We start from the raw sequence: 22,450 nt of genomic DNA on the forward strand, positions 1-22,450 counted from the left end.
GGGGTGTAGGAGGGAAAACAGAAAGAAGCGAGTCACAAATACACGATATCGGGGGAGTGCAGCTTCCAGTGTATTTCTGGGTATGTCCAAATATCGAGGGCACCATCCTTGGAACAGACATCCTCAGGGAAGCAGAAGCTGTTGTAGATTCAGGAAAGGGAGAAATAATATGGGGCAGCGAACGCATACAACCAACAGAATACACAATCTGGCTAGTATAGTCGCAGCTGCCCCGATCACCAGAGACTGGAGCCAGGATGGTGTCTATAGGTTACTTTGTCAGCAGTTCCCAGCAGTGTGGACTAGACACAAACAAGATTGTGGTCGAGTAAAGATAAACCCAGTTAAGATAGAGGGAAGTCTGTATAAACCCCAGAAGCAGTACCTTATAAAAACTGATGCACTGACCGCTGTTCGGGGTATAGCGAAGGAACAAAAACACCAGAAGGGTGAGAGCATGAAACAGAGGGGAAGTGAGTGGGCAGATATTGCCACAAAGAAGGCAGCAGAGGAACAAGAGGCAACTGAAATTGCAAATGTGCAGGAAGAAATGGGAGAAGCCAGTTTAGTAATATTATATGAAGAGGTGAAGGTAGAAGAGAAGGATAAATGGAGGAGAAAAGGGGCAAAGGAGGGATCAGATGCGTGCTGGACACACGGGGAGGAAAGAGTCGCGATGGCCCCACCATGTATTAGGCAGATACTATTGAAGTTATATCATGGGGCGATACATCAGGGAAGGCAAAGCATGATCATAACCCTCCGGCAGGACTGGTGGTGGCCAGGGATGGGCGGGGATGTTGAGAAATCCTGCCGCCGTTGTATCATTTGTGCCCAGCATAACCCTGGTAAGGGCAGAAAGCTACAGCTGGCAAATCAGCCTTGGCCGAGGGGGCCCTGGGAAAACATCCAGATAGACTTCACAGGGCCCCTGCCAAAAAGCCGGGGGAAAAGTTACTGTCTAGTAATTATGAATCACTTCACCTGGTGGGTAGAGGATTTCCCAACAAGGGACTGCACCGCCCGCATCGCTGCATGGATCCTAGTTCAGGAAATCCTCCCAAGGTGGGGAACCCCAGTCCAGGTGGATTCAGATCAGGGAGCACATTGCACGGGGAAAGTGAAGGAAATGTGCCGACTGCTAGGGATTCGACAACAGTTCCACGCACCCTACTACCCCCAGAGTTCAGGGATGGTAGAAAGGATGAACCAAACAATCAGGAATGTGTTAACCAAAGCTATAGCTGAGACAGAAAAGACATGGGTTGATGTATTACCAGGAACCCTGATGAGATTGCGCGCAACCCCGAACCGCACATTGGGTCTCAGCCCCTACGAATTATTGATGGGGCGAGCAATGCAACTCCCTTATGGGGTAATTACGGGTTGCAGGGAGCCTGGGGTTTACAGGGATAGAATGACGCAATATGTGAAAGACCTTTGTAACCAACTTAACGTGTTGAAGGACCGAGCGAAACAACAGCAGCGAATCACTGATCAGAGAGAGCCGGGGGGGGGGGGGGCTGGTGAAGGAGATAGTCCTTCCACAGCCCGCCGACCAAGTTATGGTGAGGGTGAGGGTGCTGCCGGAAAGGACAGGGTTTGCCCCCAGGTGGATAGGACCACAGATGGTACTCTTAACCAATGATACGTGTGTCTGTGTGCAGGCTCGGCGAGGCAGCCAGTGGAAACACTGGACCCAGGTTAAAGCATATGACTCACCCTCTTGTTGCTCCCACAGACAGAGCGGGGGATCAAGTGTACCCAGTAACCATGTAATTACAGAGAACCTAAGAGAGGAACACCAGCCGGCCATGCCAGACCTGACCACAGCTGATGAAAACATACCCGGAGGAAACGCCAAGGCAGAAAACGCCGAGAGCGTGTTGGAAAACCATGAATCGCCTGCTAAGGTGTGATGATGATGGTACTCTGTAAGGAAGGCTGATTGCTGAAGGTAGATGATTAGTTTCATAACATAGAATAGAAAAATATTGGGAAATACGATGGGGAGGGATTCTTAAGCTAAAGCAGAGACAGCAAGTTCCACCACTTCAATGGCATTTCAGACTGTACGCGGCATCTGAAAGCAGTCACCCTCAGTCTCAATGAGGAGCTGGGCCCTTTTAGCAGTTGGGCCAGTGATCGACTGGACAGTTCAGAAGGGGGTGCCACCGGGGAGAGGTCCTTACAGACAGTTACATAGAGACCACCCCAACCCCTTTCTGTTCATCGATGAGAGGGCCTGTGGGTGCTCCTGGAAAGAGAGTTTCAGCGACCAGAGAATGAAGGGCTGAAGACAAAGGAATGTGATTAAGCTGAAATCAGCCTGCAGGGAAAGAGCCGACAGGCACACGAAAGAAGCCGCATTTCTAAAGACTTGTTCAAATTTCTGGAACAGCCTCTCTACTTAACATTTGGTAGGTAGCGATTAGGGATTACTACGGTAGATATCGAGGCACACAAAATTGGGAATTTCGAGGCAGGGCGTTTTTGCTGCCCTATTTGAGTAGATCCTCTTAGGTTAGCCTTTCCTGGTACAAATTTACTTTTGTCCAGGAGGGCCAAAAGGAGGGACTGTTAAACTGATTTTTGGGTTTAGGTCATTTACATTTAGCAAATGGCCTTGGCTACCAGTCTTCTGTTCCCTGACAATGTACTGTGGATTTAGTTTGTAACAATGTATTTCCTAAAAGCTGTGAATACCATTTCAGATGCTGCTGGCGCCGGTGGGATGGCTGTAATCAGAAGGTGTGAAGTTTGTATGTAGCTTCAAAAGAAAGCATTGTCTATACTTTGTAAATATGGATTGCCCTTTGTGTTTAGCAAATAAATATCGAGCCCCACACTGAGCCAGCAGACCTTTCCACCGAAAGCATCTCGGTATGATATGATGCCTGCTGTACTTTGTATTGTCGAATAAAGAAGCTGCTTTGTATCTACCTGTAACTCTCTCTCCGGTGATTTCATTCACGCAATAGCAGCGGACCTTCACTCTCCCTAAACACCAGCGGTGTAACGGGCAAAAGAAGAATCACGTGGTAGTATCTCAATGCATAAAAGCATTGAGATACTTAAGTTCATAAGGTTGTCAAGCCAAGGAGTGGTAGTGGGGACAAGCTCCCACTACCTAAAAGTGCTCCTCATGGCATGTGCCTCAAATAACCTCTGACAACCAGGTCCAACTCCTGGCCTTCTCGTGTGGCTTAGCCTCTAAGCCCAGCGGAACTGTTTCTACTGACAGGAGAAGGGGCGAAGGCGGGTCCTGGCGCCTTAAAGCCAGTGCTTCGGGTAGATGGAGCTCATCAGCCTGGGAAGGCAGTCCATCTAAGAGAGGGAAAACTCTGATTTCAAACCTCTGCTGCCTTGTGGCCATACCCACTCATGGGAAAGGCTTCGGGAGTAAACCCTGAGGACAAATCCGGAGCTGGAATTCCTAAGGCAGTCCAACATCGTCTTCAACCTCTTTCTGGCAACTCCTGCGACGACACTGGTGCCAAGCTGTATCGGCCCTTGCCCTTCTCTTGGACAACATCGGTGTCGTGGAGAGGGGAGACTTGCTGCATTGGCAACTGCCGGTCTTCCATACAACCTTGCCCAGGCCTGCACCCTGGAGAGGAGAAGCAAGACTTTCCAGGCGCAGATCCATGGTCTCACGAGACTAACGGATGTCACCGAAAAGCATGCAGACAAGGTCAAGAGGTTCAGCTGCTGAGCAGACCAAACATTAGAATGGGGAAGAAATGATCTTCTACTACAGTATCAGAATACTATGAAGGTACACTTAGTGGCCACTTTATTAGGTACAGGTACAAAGCATTAGAACACTCAACTCTGACATCTCATATCAAGCAATTATCTTCATTTGTAAATCTACAAAGGTGAACCATTTCCTATGTATACTTTCCTGTGGAAGTCACTAGATCACAGTCAGACCAGCTATCCTGTGAACATTATTAATAATTAACTAAATTAAGGGTTTACTTGTCACAGCAGTGTATTAAACTCATTTTAGCTCGACTCTCTGTGAACTATGATCTCTGCTGTAAGATCTACAGTATGACCTCGATGGTCTATGGTATATGGTCTCTGGCCTAAGCTCTACCGTCTGTGCTCTACGGTCTGTGGTCTATGTTCTCCGGTTGAAGGGAGTCCTCCCAAAATGGACTCTTCGTGGTTTCACTGAGAGTTTCAACAGAAAACACAACCAAAAATGGTAGGGAACATACACAGACAAAATGGTGGAGGAACCCAGCGGGTCAGGCAGCGTCAATGGGGGTGTGGGGGCAGGGAAATAAACAGTCAATGTTTTGAGCTGAGACCCTTCATGGCATTTGTTGGCTCTCTCTCAAAGAGCAAAACTCTCCCCATTTCCTCAATAGATTCGGTCGCTGGGTCGCTGGCACTGTAAACGGTTGTGCTAACCACCATGTTACTGTGCCACCGTGTGTGTGTGTGTGTGTGTGTGTGTTACTTTGAATTTCCAGCATCTGCAGAATCTCTTGTGTTTAAACTTTAGTCGTATTCAAACTTATTTGCAGAAAAATTCTCCTTGTCAGACAATCAGTTTATCAATTCTGTCTTTAAAGTGATGGCAAAATTGATTTAAATTTATGGTACATGATGCTGCATCTTTTAGGGAGATGATTGTAGAAAAGAAATGGAAGGAGCCCTTCTACTGGGGGCCTCTCTGGCAGACTGGTATAAATCAGGGGTTCCCAACCCGGGGTGCACGCTCCCCATGGTTAATGGTAGAGGTCCACGACAAAAAAAGTTGGGAACCTCGGTATAAATGAATACTTGATGGTCAGCATCAGCCAGGTGGGCTAAAGGGCCTGTTTCTAAGTTGCACGTTTCTAATTCGTAAAGTAGGTGTGAGGAAGTAGGAATATAAGGCGATTCACTAAGGCTACGGCCACACTACACCAGATGTAACCGAAGCTTTCTCTCTTTGTTTTGACCCTCCGTGCACACTGAAACGGCGTTTTCCTCCCCCAGAAACGGAGCTTTTCTCAAACACTCTTCAGAGTATTTAAATCTGAAAACGCCAGTTGGGCACTGTAGTGTGTTTGGGGTAACCGGCTAATTTTAAAACCGCTGTCATGACGTGCCGGAACAAATGGTGGCGGCAGAGCAGCATTTCATTGTTTTCCTGAACGCAACCTCCAACACCACAACAATATCTGACAATAGATGTGTAACAGCCTAATGTAACATTGTATGGAAATACAAGATAACACTGATGCAGGTATGTTTTTATATGTTTAACAGGGTGCTTTATTAATGTATTGCTTGTGCAAACATTCAATAGATGCAATTGTCACTTTCGCCCAGTAACTCGTTTTATTGCACAATAATACACAAAGACATGGCAAAAGTAAAGGCAAACAAATGAGGTAACAGCAGATTTCACTTTTGCCCTGTAACAAGCCTTACTACATTTAGTTGCCGCTGTTGCCCCTTTCATCGGTGAAGAGACTATGGCTGTAGGAAATGTTTCTGGACAAACACGCACCGAGTCTTTCATTTGGCAATTTCTTTTAAGTTTTTCTAGTCTGTAACTGGACCAACGCGCACCAAGTATACCATTTCCTCTTCGCTTGTTTTCTGTGTGCCCAGTAGGAGGAGAATTTGCCCAAATACCCGTTTTAATGTGGACAGAGGTATTTTCAAAACCACCTGGTGTGGATGCCTATCGTTTTCAACATTATCCAGTCTAGTGTGAACGTAACCTAAGTTAGGAAACAAGCGACAGATAAATTGGCCAAGCTGGACATTGCAGAAAAGAGGCACAGAGGACACTGGAGGGGACCTTAATGCAAACAAGCAGCTGGATTAAGGAGGACGAGGGACAGTTCAGCAGAAATGAACTCGCAAAATTTGTCATTTGTAACTTGGTAGGACACATTTCAATTATGTTGCGAGACTATTAAAAAAAAGAGAACAAACTCTAAAGGATACAGAAGTTACGACTTCTTATTGTACTTGCACAGTTTTTTTTTGTATTATTTGCACAGCTTGTCTTAACCCCTGCCCTAGAGTGTAGGAGAATGAGGGAAGATTTGATAGAGGTATACAGAATTACAAGGAATCCAGGTATGGTAAATGCAAGCAGGCTTTTTCCACTGAGGTTGGGTGAGACTAGAACTAGAGGTTATGGGTTAAGGGTGAGAAATGAAATGTTTCAGCAGAGCATGATTATTTGCCAGTCTTTGTGTGCAGTCCTGATGAAGGGTCTCAGACTGAAATATTGGCTGTTTATTTCTCTCCGTAGATGCTGCGTTCCTCCAGCATTTTGTGTGTGTTACATGCATCATAACATTTGCATCTGAAGAAGTTACATCTTTCCAGCATGTCAACAGCTAACTGGTAAATTAACAAAAAAAGTACTCCACTGTCAAAAAAAAAGACTAAACTGATCCAATATTTAACTACTAAGGAAAAGCAAGTAGCTGGAAGTGAGCAAACCAGTGGGCAAATCTTCCCAAAAGTTAATGACTAGACAGTAAGCAACAGCAGAGTGAAAAAATTGCTCAAATAGTTTTGGCTTCCAATTGTATTCAGTCAAGTGACAAGCTATAAATAACCGTACTGATTTAAAAAAAAGAAATTCAGCTTTAAACTTTCACCCTTGGCGCTGTTTAATTAACTTTGGGAGCACCTTCAGGAAATTTTGAGCTCTAAACAGAGAGGTGGAATGGAGTTGAGGGTCCCACCAGACAGATACATAAGGGACATTTAAGAGACTCTTAAAATAGAACATGGACGGACGAAAAATGGAGAGCTATGCAGGAGGGAAGGGTCAAGTTGGTCTTGTTGTTCAGTCGTAAATTTGAGTCCGACCCTTCGTGGCCTCATGGACCATAGGATCCATAGGGTTTTCATGGCAAGATTCGGAAGTAGATTGCCACGCCTTTCTTCCGCGCAGATGCTGCCCAGGTTGGGACCCGGCCGGATTCGAACCCAGGACCATCTGCTTTGAAGTCCAGTGCTGATGCCACTACACCACCAGCCAGCCCCAAGTTGATCTTACAGTAGGTTAAAAGGTTGATACAACATTGTGGGCTGAAGGACCTGCACTGTGCTATGTTCTATGTCTGAGAGCTGCATCTTGTTAGTTTCACAAGTACACAGTGTCATTATAATCCCTACAAGTGCACATATCATACAACTACCAGCAATTTTAATTTGTTTGGCAGTTCTTGTTAATTCATCTACGCTTGTGACGGTGTCCACTGTAGGAGTGCTAACTGCTTGTCTTGCTTCAGTGCAGATCCATTGTTACAGGTGCAGACAAGCATTAAGCAGCTTTAATGGGTGTAACTAAGTTAGTAGCTATAGCTTGCCGTTCTAACAATGCTTGCTGTCTCAATGACAAAGTGGTGGAATGGGTGAGCAGCTTTAAGCTCCTGGGTGTTAGCAACTCCAAGGATCTGTCTTGGGCCCCACACATTGACACAATTATGAAGAAGGCACACCAGTGCTCTACTCCATTAGGAGTTTGAGCAGATTTGGTATTATCACCAAACACTCTTACAAATTTCTTTCGCTATATGTATTCTGATAAGTTGCATCACAGCCTGGTAAGGGGACTTCAATGCACGAGCCTACAGAGGGTTGTCAACTCAGCCAGCTCCATCATGGACCCAGTGCTGAGGAAGGGTCTTGGCCAGGAATGTCGACCGTTCATTCCCCTTCATAGATGCTGCTCCACCTGCTAAGTTCCTCCGGCATTTTGCATGTGTTGATCTGGATTTCCAGCAACTGCAGAATCTCAGGTGTTTCAGTTTGCCCTCCATTTGATCTACTACCCCAAAACATCTTTACATAGATTTTATTTTTCATAGCTTGGGTGCTGGGAGAGGTAATATTTCATCAATAGATATAATGTTCCATTTCCAGATACAGCTACTCAACAGTCCCACTTGGAAAAAAAAATGGTTTTAAAGGTGACAATGAAATCCTGTATAGTTCTGGGCCATCCTAAAACGGGAGAGCTGCATTTGTATTTCACTCTCAACTCCAGCAAATGACTAAGAGTTCATTACTTGTCTGAATTTGAAGCAAAGTGCCAAGATGCATGAGTCATACACTACTGCACCCAGTGTTAAACAGTTCAGACCAAAAAACAGAGTAAGTCATCACCCAGGCAACAACAATTGCACGTTGCAATCTCCACCACACTCCCTTGAGAATCCTTCCTTTTTTTGCAAACTTACTATTTCAAGTACAGGAGGAGTGCAGTGAGAATTTACAAAGATGTTGCCAGGATTTGAGAACCTGATTTACAGGAAAAGGTTGAATACATTAAGACTTTATTCCCGAGAACAGAGGTTCCCAACTTGAGGTCCTTGGTTAATGGAAGGGGTCCATGGCATGAAAACGGTTGGGAACCCCTTCCCTAGAGTGTAGGAGAATGACAGAAGATTTGATAGAGGTACACAAAATTATGAGGAACCTAGATATGGTAAATGCAAGCAGGTTTTTTCCACTGAGGTTGGGGGAGACTAGAACTAGAGGTTATGGGTTAAGGGTGAAAAATGAAATGTTTCAGCAGTGCATAATGAGAAACTCAGTGTGTGGTGAGAATGGGGAACAAGATGTCAGTGGAAGTGGTAGATACAGATTTGATTTCAACATTTATGAGAAATACGGATAGGTGCATGGCTGGGAGGGGTATAGAGGGCTTTAGTCAATGGGACTGGGCAGTTTAACAGTTTGGCACCCACTAGATGGGCCAAAAGACCTGTTTCTATGCTGTAGTACGCTACGACTTTAAGTCAATCATTCCATTTTAACTTGCTACGTGTGACCATAATAAACCAATTCTAATTCAGGTCCACGTGAAGTCCGAAAAGAATAATCCTATCAGAGCAAATCCTTTCCTTATTTCTCACAGCTCTGCATTTTATGCCTGTGACTCTACAATGCAAAACAAAACCAGGTGAATACTATACCGATGTAGTTATTTAAGTTAAAAGAGTGGTTATTTAATTCTGAGCCATTAGAAGGCCTGCATTGTTCACAATCTACCTCATTATGGCCTGGCACCTCATTCTCACCCAGTTCAGCACTATCTCTTCCACATTTAATTTTGCACTCTGTTAATGTTTTTCCTTGTACTACCTCAATTGCATTGTTGCAATGAAATGATCTGTATGGATGGCATCCAAAAGAAATGTTTCACTATTGAATACTGCAAGGCCAAAATAGGGTGGATGTGGAGAGGATATTTCCAATATTAGGGCAAGTCTAGGACCAGAAGGCACAACCTCAGAATACAAGGACGTCCCTTTAAGAACAGAGACGGGGTGGAAATTCTTTAGCCAGAGGTTGGTGAACCTGTGAAATTCACTGCAACAGATGGCTGTGGAGGATGTCATTGGGTATATTTAAAGCAGAAGTTGGTATGTTCTTGATTAGCAGGGGTGTCAAAGGTTACAGGAAGAAGGTAGGAGAATGGGGTTGGGAAAGATAATAAATCAGCCATGATGGATTGGAGGAGCAGACCTCTTGGTCTTAATGTACCTCAGTACATGTGACAATAACAAACCAATTTACCTGGATTAAGGGACAGCCAATCAGTATACAGTTTTGTATTCCTTTCATCAGAATTTCACATTCTCCTATGCAAAAACTTTTTATTTGGAAGTCAAAACAAAAGTGATCTTTTTACAGGCAGTGTATCTACAGAGGAAGTATTAATGCGATAGGTTTGCATACGTTTGTAAGCACCGTTCTGATGAAAATGATCCAGATTAGAACCACTAACTTGAAATATTAGGTTTGTTTCTTTCTCCACGGATGCTGATTGACCCATTGATTTTTTTCTTCATTTTCAGGGTGCCACTTTCAAAATTTGGAGGATTTGAAAATTCCCCAGTAAGATAGAGGTAGTACCTTTGATGTCTGGCATGCTGCTCCCAACCAGACAGGGTGGACGGGCATCATCGGTCCTCATCCATTTCCTAAATCTCTCACGTCTTGGCTCCAAACGCCATACTCCGGTAAACTGCTTCAGCTGGCGGGCTAAACCATGTGAGGGTGTGATGTTAACACAGCACAACTGGGCGAATGTCTTCCATGATGAAATCACCGGCCATGGTAGAAAGGTTCTCAGACGAACTATAACAGTCACGTGTTCACGACCAAGGCGAACTACCTAGTTGGAGGAAATCGGCTGTGGTCAGCCCTGGAGAGGGATGTGCTCCGCCAGGTTTCAGATGCTCAAGACACGTCGCATGATGAGCACACCAAAAAGCAACTTCATACCGGATCGGTCACAGCCCAGGTTACCAATGACCACGCTATCCGTCTCGCACCAGCACGGACGCGATAAATAATTCGACACAGAAGATCCGTGGCAGAAAGAACATCACAATCACCACATGGAACGTAAGAACGTTGAACCAAGCAGGGAAGCTCAAGGAACTCACGCATGAGATGGAAAGGTAGAACTGGCACCTCCTCGGGCTCTGTGAAGCCAGATGGAAGAACGCTGGAGAAGTTCATACTGAGGAAAGACAAGTGCTCTATTATAGTGGAGAAGAGAGCAGACATGAAAATGGCATAGGGTTCCCAGTCAACAAATCCATCAAGAACGCTGTCCTAGGACGCCAACCAGTGTCAAGCAGGCTCATGACCATCCGCCTACGAGTAAAGCCACTCAACATCACAGTGGCACAAGTCTACACCCCAACAACAGACTACAACGATGAACACATTGAAGAATTCTATAAGAAACTACAAGATATCATTGACAAGGTGGACAAAAAAGATTATTTTGATCATTCAGGGTGACTAGAATGCCAAGGTGGGCAGAGGCGCATAAGATGAGTGGGGGGATCTCATCAGCCTCTCATGCAATGAAACCTCCAACGAGAGGGGACTACGCCTGCTGGAATTTGCCAGTTATAACAACACGGTGCTGTCAAACACACTTGGAGAGCACAAAGCATCCCGAAGATGGACCTGGCATGCCCCCAATGGTCAACATCACCAGATTGACTACATCCTGGTGCAAAGATGGCACAAATCTGGTGTGAACAGATCAAAGACCAGAACATTCCCAGGAGCAGATGTGGGGAGTGATCATGACCTTGGCATGATGAACATCAGAGTGCGCTTGAGGAGAATCAACAAGCCAAAAAACAGCCGGCTGAGATTCGACCTTGGAAAATCCGCCATCTCTGAAGAACTTCAGGCAGCAAGTAGAGGACAGTTTGCACCAATACGCCTCTTTGATGAAGACCTGGAGACCACCACAACTAACTTTAAAACAGTGATGACGGAAACAGCAAGCAAGATTCTGGAGAAAAGCCGCCACAAGTCTAAACCATGGGTCACCAACAAGGTACTAGATATGTGTGACACAAGAAGGAAATTAAAGAAAGATGAAAAACACAGCAGAGGGAAGAACAGAATACAGGAAAACCAACAAGGAAATCAGGAGGGAAGTGAAGGAAGCAAAGTAAAGATGGATAGCCGAACAATGTGCGGACATTGAAGACAGCCTCTCCAACAATAACAAAGGCGGCATTCCAACTGGTGAAAGACCTTACCAAAGAGAAACAAGCCAAAGTGAACATCATCCAAGACAAAAATGGCAAAAGTCTCACAGAAGGAAATAATAGAAAGGTGGACAGAGTACTGTTCAGAACTGTACAACTACCAGAGCAAAGGGGATCCAAGCGTGCTGAATGTACAGGAATCTTCCAATGAGGATGACTATCCAATCATGCGTGAAGAAGTTGAAGCTGCAATACGATCACTGAAGTGCAGGAAGTCGGCAGGAGTTGACAACATCCCTGCTGAACTGCTGAAGCATGGAGGAGAGGCCACGATAGACATGCTTACCACCATCTGCAACAAGATCTGGCAAGACAGGTGAATGGCCAACACCTTCAACTCAGTCGCTGATCATTGTGCTTCCCAAGAAAGGCAATCTCCAACTTTGCCAGAATTACCGTACCATCAGTTTGATCAGCCATGTAAGCAAGGTAATGCTCAGAATCATCTTGAACAGACTGAGACCTTAGGCAGAAGACATCATTGCCGAGGAACAAGCAGGCTTCCATAAGGGCAGAAGCACCACTGAGCAGATTTTCAACCTCCGCACCTTTTGTGAGAAACACCTTCAGCACCAAAGAGTTCTACCACGTCTTCATAGACTTCAGGAAGGCGTTTAACAGAGTTTGGCATGATGCCTTATGGGCCACCATGAAGAAATTCAACATGGGGCAGAAGCTGACTCATACAGTCCATCAGCTTTATGCCAAGGCCACCAATGCAGTACTCACTCAGGGCACCATCGAGGAGTGGTTCCGTACCTCTGTAGGAGTCCGTCAGGGCTGCCTCCTCGCCCCCACTCTCTCCAACGTCTTCCTGGAACAAATCTTAAGTGTTGCCCTTGAAGATCATGTGGGCACAGTCAGCATCGGAGGGAGGAACATCACAAACCTAAGATTTGCTAACGACATTGATGGACTTTCAGGAAAAGAGGACGAACTGGCCAACCTGGTCAGCCATCTTGACAGAGCCTCCACAAAGTTTGGAATGGAAATAAGCACCAAGAAAACCTAGCTCATGGCAAATGCCAACAGTGCCATCACAACAGACATCTCAGTCCATGGTCAAAAACTTGAGACAGTGCAGCAGTTCAAATACCTGGTGGCAATTATCAGTGATGAAGGATCAAGACCAGAAGTCCTGGCAAGAACTGCACAGACAATGACTGCACTATCCAAACTCAAGACAATATGGAGGGACAGCAACATCACCATGAAGTACAAGATCAGACTCCTGCGTGCGTTGGTATTCTCCATCTTCTTGTATGCATGTAAGACCCAGATCCTCACAGCAGAACTACAGAGGAAGATACAGGCATTGAAAATGAGATGCTATCGCAACATCTTGGGCATCTCATACTTGGACCACATCACAAACGAGCAGGTCCGCAAGACCATCCTGCATCACATTGGCCCCCATGAAGACCTTCTCAAAACGGTGAAGAAAAGAAAGCTGAGATGGTACGGCCATGTAACAAGATCCAGTGGCCTTGCAAAGACCGTTCTACAAGGAACTGTGGAGGGGAAAAGAAGGAGAGGTAGACAGGGGAATAGGTGGACGGACAACATTAAAGGACAGACAGGGAAAACATTTGCGGTGACCCAGGATTAGAATTGTCATCATTTTTGCACAGCAATCAATGATAGGCTACTATAAAATACAGCTGCATGGTAGCATAGCAGTTAGTGTGATGCTATTATAGTGCCAGCGATCCACGTTTAGTTCCCGCCATTGTCTATAAGGACCTTGTATGTTCTCACTGTGACCATGTGGGTTTCCTCTGCATGCTCCAGCTTCCTCCTACATTCTAAAGTTGTACGGGTTGGTTGGTTAGTTGGTCATATGGTTGTAATTGGACAACACGAGCTCAATGGGACAAAAAGAACTGTTACTGTGCTGTATCTCTAAATAAAATGCACAACTTTACCATCAATAGGCAGAAAATACTATTTTCTTTCTACTCTCTAAATAATTGAATGAACACGGGGATAAATTGGAAATTTCAATCTTTGATGTTAAATCAGACAAGTTGCTGATACCAGGATGGATTGAGGAACATAAGCTTGACACAAGACTCCTGCTGTGTTGGGCAGCTGTGAGTCTCGGTCTCCTGTACACTTATGAGATGTCTCCTGTAGGCAATCTATCTTGAGAAACTGGAAAACTACCACCAACACTGTCAATAGTTAAATACTCCAGATCCACTGGAAGGGGAAACAAACTATGTCAGCATCCTCCCCCAGGACAACATCCCCCATACTGAGGCCCTAGTTACACTCAGCCACTATGCCAGGCAGGTCACATGTCTGAGAATAGATTCCAGACACCGTTCCCAGATCTGTCACAGAAGGAGATGATTATGTGGAGAAATTAAATGATTTAATGATACACTGAAAGCCTGCTTGGAAGAAATACGCAACTCCCACTGATTCCTGGTAATTCCTGGCTCGTGACGGATCCAAGTGGAGAAGTAGTAGTATTTGGGATGGTATTGAGAATGGAGACCAGGCATCAGAGTACACAGAAGCCCAGTGTCAGCCTCAACAACTAACAAGCACCAATAAGTGGTGACAATAATTAAATATTTAGAATCAGAATCCCATTTTGGATTACTGCCAACGAAATCCACAGTCACAGTTATGGATACTGGAGTAAGCAACATTGTTCTAAGATGCTTAAAACATCTATCGATCCTCAAAATCGGCACAGACTTGGGTTAGGAGCATAGTTCTGTTTTAAGAAAATGGAAGTGTGGAAAGCAGGCTGGTTAACAGGTACAGTTGAAACATACAGGCCTTAGATATCCACTCCTGACTATCCTGCTAGTGAATGTACAGTAAACACAAAATAATCTGCAGATGCTGGGGTCAAAGCAACACTCACAACACGCTGGAAGAACTCCTGACGAAGGGTTCTGGCCCGAAACGTCGACCGATCTTTTCCACGGATGCTGCCTGACCTGCTGAGTTCCTCCAGCGTGTTGTGAGTGAATGTACAGTCTCTGCAAAATAAAACTGAAGACCTCAGAGCAAGATTGCAATACCAGAGGGGGATCAGACACTGTTGTCTACTTTTTCTTCATGGAAACTTGGCTAACCTCCACCATTTTGGACACAGCACTGCAGTTCAAAGAGTTCACCACCCACCATAAAGACAGGATAGCCAATTCTTTTAAAGGTAGGGGAGGCGGATTAACTCACCGTGATGCACAGATGAGGTAGTTCTGTCTCAATCCTGCTCACCCTACCTGGAACAACTAGTGGTCAAATGTCATCATTTTACCTGCCAAAGAAGTTTTCTGCCATCATCTTGGTGGTGGCGTACACTGCATGCCTGGTCAACGTCAGGAGGACACTGGAGCAGCTGATCATGAAACAGCGCACCCTGATGCCTTCTCAGTATAACTACCACCAACATATCATCTGCGGAACCAGAGGCACCAGCACACTTGACCACTGTTATACCACCATCAAGAACACTTACTGTGCTATCCCACAATCACAGTTTGGAAAGTCTGATCACCTGGCTATACTTCTACTCCCAGTGTACAGGCAACGACTGCAGACCACAGCACCAGTGGTAAGGGCCAAGCAGATATGGTCACGGGAGGTGAAGGAGTGCTTACAGACTGCTTTGATTTAGTGGACTGGACAACATTCAGGGATTCATTTTTGAATCTGAATGAATATGCCACAATTGTCACTGACTTCATCAAGATCTGTGTATGAACCAGGAGGTTTGTAGTCTGGGCTAGATCTGTGGAATTCAGGACAGGTAATGCAGAACTATACAAGGAGTTCAGGTATGACTACTTTAAGAGTGAGAAAACAAATTCAATCGAAATTGGAGATGGAATTGGATGCACGTCAGCTCTGGCAGGGTTTTGTAGGCCATTAGTTATTAAATAGCAAAACTGAACATCATGTTTGGCCGTGGTGCTTCAGTCCCAGATGAGCTCAATGCATTTTATGCACATTTTGAAAAGGAGAATAAAACTACACTTGTGCAAATCCCTGCAGTATCTAGCGACTCTGTAATATCTGTCTGTTTTGGAGGCAGACATCAGAACGTCTTTCAAGAGGGTGAACACTCACAAGCCGTTAGGCACTGAGGTGTACCTGGTAGGGCACTGAAAGCCCATGTCAACAACTGACGTAGTGATCAAGGACATCTTCAATCTCTCAGTGCTGCAGTTGGACGTTCCTACCTGCTTCTGAAAGGAAATGACCCTAACAGATCCCAAGAGGAACAGAGTGAGCTGCCTCAATGACTATCACCCAGTTGCAATTACACCTACAGTGATGAAGTGTTTTGAGAGGTTGGCAATGGCCAGCATCGACTTCTGCCTAAGAGAGGACCTTGACCAGCTGCAGTTTACCAATCGCCACAATAATTCTACAGTAGATGCAATCTCACTGGCTCTCTGTTCGGCCTTGGAATACCTGAACAATGGCAATTACCCATATCAGGCTGCTGTTTGTGGATTACAGCTCACCGTTAAACACCATCATACCCTCAATACTAATCAACAAGCTCCAAAACCTGGGCTTCTGTATCTTCCTCTGCATCTGGATCCTTGACTTCCTCATTAGGAGACCACAATCAGTGTGGATCGAAAATAACCTCTCCTTTTTGCTGACAATCAACACTGGCGCACCTCAAGGATGCATGCTTAACCCACTGCTCTACCCTCCCTACGCCCATGACTGTGTGGCTAGGCACAGTTCAAAAGCCAGCTACAAGGCATAAATTTGCCGATAACACAACTATTGTTGGCAGAACTTTGGATGGTGACAAGGAGGCATACAAGAGTGAGATAGATCAATTGGTAACTAGTATTGTAACAACAGCCTTGCACCTAACATCAGCAAGACAAAGGAATTGATTGTGGACTTCAGGAATGAGTAGTCGAGGGATTAACAACAGTCCTCATCAAAGGATCAGCAGTACAAAGGACCAGCAGTTTCAAATTTCTGAATGTCAACATCTCTGAAGTTCTATCCTGGGCCCAACATACTGATGCAATTACAAAGAAGAAACAATACTAGCTATATTTCACCAAAAGTTTGAGGAGATTTGGTATAACACCAAAGACCCTTGCAAATTACTTCAGATATACCATTCAGTCTTCCAATGGTTGCAACAACATCTGGGATGAGGTACAGGAGCCTGAATACACACACTCAACATCTTATGAACTTCCACTCTGCCGTCAGATTTCAGGTAGTGAACGCACGAACACAACCAATATTTTTCTCTCATTTTGCACTACTTCTTTAAGATATTTTAAAATATATTTCTTATTGTAATTTATAGTTTAAAAAAATATTATGTATTGCAATGCACTGCTGCTGCAACACAACAAATTTCAGGACAGATACCAGTGATATTAAATATGATTCTAATTGGTTACCTCAAGGAACCAGATTAGAAAGCAAAACTACTGAAGCAGTAAAAGAATTATCCTATGAAAACAAGAATTACAAAAGAAGTCTAACAAAATAAATCTTTAAGCACTTCTTCTAAGTTTCAAAACACTTCCAAGCACCATATCCTTTCTTCACACTGTATCCTTAACTGCATCAGCACATCTTTGAACCATTTCACCTGTCCACATAATACTGTACATTTTCTTTTTGTCTGTTATGCCACTGGCATTGAGGGCAACTTTTTGTGCTGTTTCTGCAACAACTTTTTTGACCAGTCAGGGTTGTTAGCCCCGAGCTGAACCCCCAAACTTGGAGGACCGACGGACCACTCTTAGTCTGGCCTCTACCCTTTGACCTGTTTGGCACCGTGACCCCACCAAGAGTCAAAGCACAAGGCCCTGACTCCAGCCAATATAGCTTTCCCGGTCACGCAAGCCTCCAAACCCCGACAACAAGGTTGTGGTCCTATGGGAGGAATACTGTATATATACTGATGATAAACTTGTGCAAACATTTTTGTTAATACAATATAGTGACAGGAATAATATGCTTAGTTGACAGGTACGACAGAAAGCCAAAGACTCAAAAGACTCCACAGTCTCAGCACTGGGATAATTTCATCGGTTTGCCGTGTCAGTTTTTAAAAATCTGGAACATGATCCATAACCCTCGAATTTTCTGGCTAAAATCAATATTGGCAGCAAAATAACCAAAAATACAGGACCAATCAAGACTGCTTCATTGTAACATTTCAACAGTATGGAAATTACTAGTAATGTGATACAATCAGGTGTCAGGTACTTTATCTACAGTCTAACGATCATATCTAACAGACTACATATAGGATCGAAATATTGGTACTGGAAAAGAACGTCATGACTCAGAAGCACTGGTCTCCCTACCTTCTGTCCAAGACCTCTTTCAGAGTCGATGCCTCCAGAAGACACGGTACATCATTAAAGACCCCTCACACCCTCTCCATGAACTGTTTGTTCTCCTGCTGTCAGGCAAATGTTACAGGAGCATCAAAACTAAAATCACAAGGCTACTAAACAGTTTCCTCCCACAGGCAGTCAGACTGCTAAATAGCTGCTCCACCTGACTCTGCTTTGGACACTTTTAACTTGCACTGGACACTTATAACTTGATTTTAACTGACATGTGGCTGTTGTGTTTTACTATTTATTGTTATGTTTATTATTTAGTGTTGTGTTTGTTATGATTGCACTGCCCCTGAGAAACGCTGTCTCATTCTGCCCTGCAGAGCCGATGTATGGTTAGAATGACAATAAAGTTTTTCAAATCTTGAATCTTGAAATATGTAAATGGCTCACATTTGGGAACTCACACAGGATTAGCAATTTTATTTTACCACCTGGGGTTTGAAGAGAGTGGAGATTGGCAATGTCAAGAATGCCGTTGAGCTAATCAGACTGGATTTGATAGAGAAATGCAGCCTGTAATCTTCAGAAGCCTTGGTAATCTGCCTCCATCTGGGTATTAGAGAATGCAAATTTGCAAAAAGAAACACGAACGGAACAAGTTAATGAACAAGAGAAGATCAGCAGATACAATTGGATTACAGAACAGGAGGTTTCAGATTTTCTTGCCCTAAACAAAGTCTGGTCTCACTCAAGAGCTCTTAAAGTCAATGCTTAGCCCCACCATTGTAATACGTAATCAAAGCCACATTACCTGCAGCGCAGAAAATCAGACGATCGTGACATGTGTAAGATACAGTGTCATCTTATGGAGAAGTTACTTTTAAAAGCAAAGTCCTGTATCCTTCCTCTCTTCAGCTGGTTTTGCAAGCAGTCTGCTCAGCAGTGATGCATACAGAAAGGCATGTGTCCAATAGAGAGATATGCAAATAAAATGAGGGGAAAACCCAGTCCGAAACCAATCAGGTTGTTTGGCACGCATGAAAGGTTACACCACTATTGGCCTGACGTCACAGATCACAAACTAGAGGCATGCAAGCATATGCAAAAGACTAACAGAAGGTGCCCAACCTACACAAAGACATTGTAGTCAAGGACAACAAAACAGGCACATAAACCTCAAAATATCATAAATTCAAGTCAGTTATTTCAACATGAGAACACAACCAACTTTAACATTATATTCCAGATATTAAGTTACACCAGCAAATTTGTTGTGTTCTGTGTTGTTTTGCTGAGTAGGGTGGGCACGCTATGCTAGCACCTGAATGTGTGACGACACTTGCAGGCCGCCCCCAGCACATCCTCGGCGATTGTTAATGCACACGACAGATTTCACTGTATGTTTCAATGTACACTCAGTGTCCACTTTTTTTTTAGGTACCTCCTGTATAATAAAGTGACCCCTGAGTGTACGCTCGTGGTCTTCTGCTGCTGTAGCCCGTCCACTTCGAGGATCGATGTGTTGTGCACTCAGAAGTGGTGTTCTGCACATCACTGTTATAACACATGGATATTTGAGTTACTGTCTCTTTCCTGCCAGCTTGAAACAGTTTGGCCGTACTTCTCTGACCTCCCTCAATAACAAGGTGTTTTCACCCACAGAACTACCGCTCACTGAATGTTTTTTTTTCCTCTCTCGCACCATTCTCTGTAAGCCCCAGAGACAGTTGTGCGTGAAAATCCCAGGAGACCAGCAGTTTCTCAGATACACAAACCACCCCACCTGGCACCAACAATCACTCTACGGTCAAAGTAACTTAGATCACATTTCTTCCCCATTCTGATGCTTGGTCTGAACAACAACAGGACCTCTTGACTGTGTCTGCATGCTTTTCTGCTTTGAGTTGCTCCACATGATTGGATGATTAGATAGTTGCATTATCGAGCAGGTATAAAGGTGTAGCTAAAGTGGCCACTTAGTGCACAGGTGATAAATAAACATGATTTAGAATTAAAGCCACAAGCAATCCCAACAGCATAACACAGATTTCTGAATGGACAATGAACCAAGGAACACTACCTCACCACTTTTGTCCTTTTTGTTAAGGCAGTAAACAAATCTCTGAAAGGATTAACTGTATAACATTAACCAGATAAACAGTATAACATTTCAAGGGAAGATAAAGTGGGGAAATGAAACTGAAGAATGCATCACAAATGAGGTGTGGAATCCAACTATGCAAAAACAATAACAGAGTGGTGTGTGTCTTGAATGCACGGCCTGGGGTGCTGGTACAAAGAGATACATAAGGGGCTTTTAAAAGGTGTTTAGATAGGCACATAAATGTGAGGAAAATGGAAGAATATGGACATTGTGTAGGCAGAAGGGATTAGTTTAGTCCCCTCAGCCTTTACTTAGTTCCAAACTTTCAAATTACCAACAGCTTGTTATTCTCAAATTTATTATAGGTTTTTGAGTGTTCTCACATCTTTGGTCTCATGTAACAAATAATCATAAATCATTCGACAGACCAATGTTTCGTTAACCACAGCACAGTAATTCAGACCAGCAATTCAGCTTGTTTTCTGTCTGCTTTGCAGTTTAGTTTTCAATCTGTGTATTTCTGAAAGTGGCAAAACAATTTAACCCAGCATTGCTCTCTCACACTGGCCTCTGAAATCTAACAAAAGCATAGTCTCCAAGGTGTAAATGTGTTTAAATAAAGAAAATGAATGAGTGATGACTCAAAGAGGCAGCATCCATTATTAAGGCCCCTCATCACCCTGGCCATGCCCTTTTGTCATTGCTACCATCAGGGAGGAGGTACAGGAGCCTGAAGATACACACTCGGTGATTCAGGAATAGCTTCTTCCCCTTTTCCATCAGATTTCTGAATGGACAATGAACCAAGGAACACTACCTCACCACTTTTCTCCCTCTTTTTGCACACCTTATTTAATTTTACATACAATGCCTACAAAAGGTATTCACGGCATAACAGCCGTAAGATTGAGGTTGAATTCCCCCCGCTGTCTGTAAGGAGTTTGTACCTTCTCCTCATGACCACATGTGTTTACTCAGAGCGCTTCGGTTTCCTACCACGTTCCAAAATGTACGGTTAGGGTTGGTGAGTTTTGAGCATGCTGTGTTGGTGCTGGAAGCATGGCGACACTAGCACAATCTGCTCTGATTTGATTTGACCCAAGTGACTCATTTCACCAGATGTTTCGATGTACATGTGACAGAAAAGGCTAATAATTCTATCTTTCAAATGACAATATTTTAATATCATTTACCAGGGAGTTATAAATGATGGGATTTTCACTGACATTATGACTCACCCCTCCATGTATCTGCATATAGTGGATCACAATTTAAAAACACTGCTGCAGAGCAGAGTTGAGAGTTACTGAAACAACTGGACAAAAATGAGATGAGAACAGAAGGAAAGAAAGCACAAGAAACAGACAATAGAGTGCAAGAAGGAATATAGGAAGCCAAGTATCTAGGCGAGATAGTTCTTTCTTCATAACCGCAGAACCTGAATGACAATATAACCTGCATTGTAGTTTACTTTTAAAGAAGTAAGTATTGCTAGGTTATATTTGACATTGTAAACTACACTGCTCCATATTCATCAGGTATCACTGCTGTGGGACACAGTGATTCACAATACACTGTAAATTACTGATCTTTGGTTAAGGGAAGCTCCCTGCGTATAGTAAACAAGTATATTATTATCATTTCATTCTTAAAAAGAAACTACTTAATTACGATAGGTTCTTTCCCAATTAATCAACCTGTGCTCCACACCTTCTATCAAAACTGTCCCTTCAAATTTGTTTTGATTGAAATGCAAAAGATTTTGGCTGAGGTAATTGCCTCAAACTATACTGAGCATGCAATTGTCTCTGACACCCGTAAGACCATAAAGACTATAAGAGATAGGAGGAGAATTAGGCCATTCGGTCCAAACACTGCTCAGTCATTCCACCAAGACTGATTTCTTATCCTTCTCAACACCACCCTCCTGTCTTCTCTCCGTAACATTTGATGCATTCACTAATCAAGAAGCTATCAGCCTCCACTTTAAATATATCCACTGACTTGTCCTCCACAGCCTTTCAACATTCAATAGATTCAATGAGATTCCCCCTCATTCTTCTAAACTCCAGAGCTATCAAACACTCCTCGTATATTAACCCCTTCATTCCCGAAATCATTCTCGTGAACTTCCTCTGGACCATCTCCAAGGTCGGCACATCTTTTCTGAGATGTAAGCAGTTTTGAGACACTCAATACTCCAAGTGCGGTCTGACCGATGCCTTATAAAGTATCACTATTACATCCTTGCTTATATATTCTAGCCCACTCAAAATTAATCGTATTCTAACATAGCATTTGCCTTCTGTACCTCTGACTCCAACTGCACGTGGAGTTGGAATCCTACACATTGACTCCAACTCACTTTGCATTTCTGATTTCTGAATTTTCTCCCTATTTAGAAAATAATCCATGCCTTTATTCTTTCTACCAAAGTGCATGACCATACACATCCCTATACTTTA

General features: G+C 43.9%; 1 protein-coding gene across 4 annotated transcripts in view; it reads right to left on the reverse strand.

Moving 5' to 3' along the window:
• The window catches only part of traf7 (TNF receptor-associated factor 7), a 113,870-nt gene that overhangs the window by 62,021 nt on the left and 29,399 nt on the right, over positions 1-22,450 (reverse strand). The window contains exon 1 of one of the 4 annotated variants that reach the window (XM_063059327.1): positions 18,693-18,940. The exons of 2 other annotated variants lie outside the window; for them this stretch is intronic. The gene's annotated coding sequence lies outside the window, so the exon portion shown is untranslated. Of the gene's footprint in view, positions 1-17,899; positions 18,658-18,692; positions 18,941-22,450 lie in introns of those variants that run through there. One more of the 4 variants, XM_063059329.1, reaches the window with a different exon arrangement.

This window comes from Mobula hypostoma, chromosome 9, assembly GCF_963921235.1.
Source record: "Mobula hypostoma chromosome 9, sMobHyp1.1, whole genome shotgun sequence".
In the NCBI taxonomy this organism is placed as follows: Eukaryota; Metazoa; Chordata; class Chondrichthyes; order Myliobatiformes; family Myliobatidae; genus Mobula; species Mobula hypostoma.